The sequence below is a fragment of the Saccostrea cucullata genome, unplaced genomic scaffold, assembly GCF_032062105.1.
Source record: "Saccostrea cucullata isolate Sc308-1 unplaced genomic scaffold, CSIRO_AGI_Scuc_v1 ctg7308, whole genome shotgun sequence".
In the NCBI taxonomy this organism is placed as follows: domain Eukaryota; kingdom Metazoa; phylum Mollusca; class Bivalvia; order Ostreida; family Ostreidae; genus Saccostrea; species Saccostrea cuccullata.
In genome coordinates this window covers 1-2596 of record NW_026928219.1, presented here as the reverse complement: position 1 = coordinate 2596, position 2596 = coordinate 1, and the positions used below count along the sequence as shown (strand labels likewise).

At 37.5% G+C, this 2596-nt stretch overlaps 1 pseudogene; it reads left to right on the top strand.

The window, feature by feature from the left end:
• Positions 1-315: 315 nt before the first annotated feature.
• On the top strand, positions 316-2592 carry LOC134276799 (uncharacterized; annotated as a pseudogene).
• The last annotated feature ends 4 nt before the right edge of the window (positions 2593-2596 follow it).

Here is a 2596-nt window from a genome sequence, read left to right as displayed (position 1 = left end):
TAATTTTTTTTTTCTAAATATAATATGTTGAATAAGTTTTAATGATATGCAGAAAATATATATGTTCTAATCATTTTTAAGTATATATTTCTCCTAAGTAAAATCCTATTTATATATGAATATTATGAAATTCTTTATCAAACAAAATCCATGAATCTTTGACATATTCAGTAACAAACAGTCACATGCTATTCCACTTTCACTACATTTCTCTGACCTAATTGCTAAAATATAATTATATTTTTTCAGTGTCAAAATTAAAAAAAAAGCCATAAGTTTTTTTAGTTAATAGAATCAATGTTTTCTTTTTTAGAAATGAATCAAGAAAAGAAAATAACAGAAATTGGAAAGTCTTTCCCATGCATTCTATGTAAGAAGCGAACAAAACCAAAGGACAGGAAAAAATGTGAATCTTCAGCTATTCGTCGTTTTCTCCGCAAGAACTTTCTTGTTGAAGCGAACAGTAATGACATTCTGTGTACGAAGTGCAGACATCTATACCATGGTAACCAACAAAAATGTCAAAAGAAATCTGGGCCACTTCCTGTGTCACAGCCTCCACAAACACTTGCAAATCCATCATCATCAGGAATATCCAGTCCACCTTCCATATCGTTACCAATTCATAGAACGCCTTCATCTCATGCTTACTGTTTCATTTGCAAGCGCCCAGGATCCAAGCTTGTTGTTGTTACCTCTTCTGCTAGATTTACAGCTTTCCTGCAGAAAGAAGTCATTATTCCATCTGGAAGCAGATGCTGTCCATCTCATGTTGAAGATGGGGAATTCAGGCCTGGTGCTCTTGACAATTTGCACACTTTGGAATCAACACTTGTCAACAGAACAACAATTCTTGAACTCATCCAGAAAATTAGAAATTATGCCATTCAAAATTCAACGAGCAGATTTTCTTTTGAACCATCAAGACTGAACACTGCAGATTACACTATATTGACCGGCATATCGAAAGAAAATTTTGAAGACCTCCATTCTTTTATTTCAAATGACATTCGAAATACACAGAACCGTGGCACCAGGATGTCTCTAGGCATATTTCTCCTGAAACTGAGGTCAGGCATGTCAAACCAAATTCTTGCCACCATCTTTGGAATCTCCAAGTCCTCCCTTTACAGAGCAATACGATCAGTTCGGGCAGCTCTAATAAAGTCATTTGTACCTCATTTCATTGGTCTTCATCATATTAGCAGAGAAGATTTTATCGAGAATCATACAAGACCGCTGGCACAGGAACTTTTTGGAGATTTTACAGAGAAGAAAGCTATTGCTGTTTTTGATGGAACTTATATTTACATCCAGAAAAGTAACAACTTCAACTTTCAGAGAAAATCTTACAGTTTACATAAAGGCAGGCCCCTTGTTAAACCCATGGTTGTCACATCTACAGATGGCTATTTCTTGACAGTTCTTGGACCATACCTCGCCAGAAATAATGATGCCACCATCCTCAATCATATGCTTCATACAAATGTGGAAGATCTGAAGGACTGGTTTCAGGAAGATGATGTTTTCATAGTGGACAGAGGTTTTAGGGATTCATTGGACGTTCTGGATGAGATGGGAATTAGAGCCGAGATGCCAGGCCTCCTGAAAGTAGAGGGCAGAAGCAGATGACCACCTCAGATGCCAGTGCTTTTTTCTGTCTTGTTACCAAGGTTTGTTCTTCTATCTTAAAGTACCATATCTAAAACAGAAAACAAAGTTATCTATAAGCTTTAAACAATGAAAACATTATAGTGTACATGTATGTCTTTTTTTAAAAAAAAAAGCTTATACATTGACTAACAGAAAACTTTTGACATTGGTTTGTTTTTCCATTGCATGTTACTCTGTATCTTATTTTAGATTAAAATATATTTCATATCATCTTCTCAATATTGCACATTCTTCGCTTTACAGATTCGTTGGGTGGTTGAGGCAGCTAATGCTAGAATCAAGAGATGGAAATACCTTTCCCATGTGCTTCCCCCAAACCAAGTGCCATTCATCAGTGATTATGTCAGAATTGTATGCGCCATCTCCAACAGATACCTCAAGCCTCTGTCTACTGGGAATGATGATGATGATCTGGCACTTGCTGCTAAAATGAGGTACTTGTCCACAAAAGTTAACTCTCTAAAGACATTTGTCAGGAAAATTTTGGATAAAAGGTCCGTGAACTGGGAAATAGCATCTGATTCTTTTGAATTCCCTAAGCTCAGTGAAGAAGAAATCCAAACTTGACATGTGGAGTGTATCAACTCAAATTATCTCCCAGTTATATTCAAGAGTATCTGGAGGGGGATGTGGATATCCTGATTCATAGGGAATTCAATGGGCTTCTTAGGGTTAAGCTTAAAGCCGTCACATTTCTTCCAGGCAGTATCTCCTTTGGATACAGTTTTCAAGTTTGAGATAATTGCCTGGTACTGTAGGTGTCGAGCGGGTGCCAAGTGGTTGGGTCTGTTCCCATGTGGCGGCTGTAGTTTGGTTCCTTGCGATAGGGCGGCATGACAAGGAAGCCATCTCTGTGTCCAGGACTGGTCTGAGTTTGTCACAGATGCTACTATCATCGATGAATCAGATGACAGCGATGACA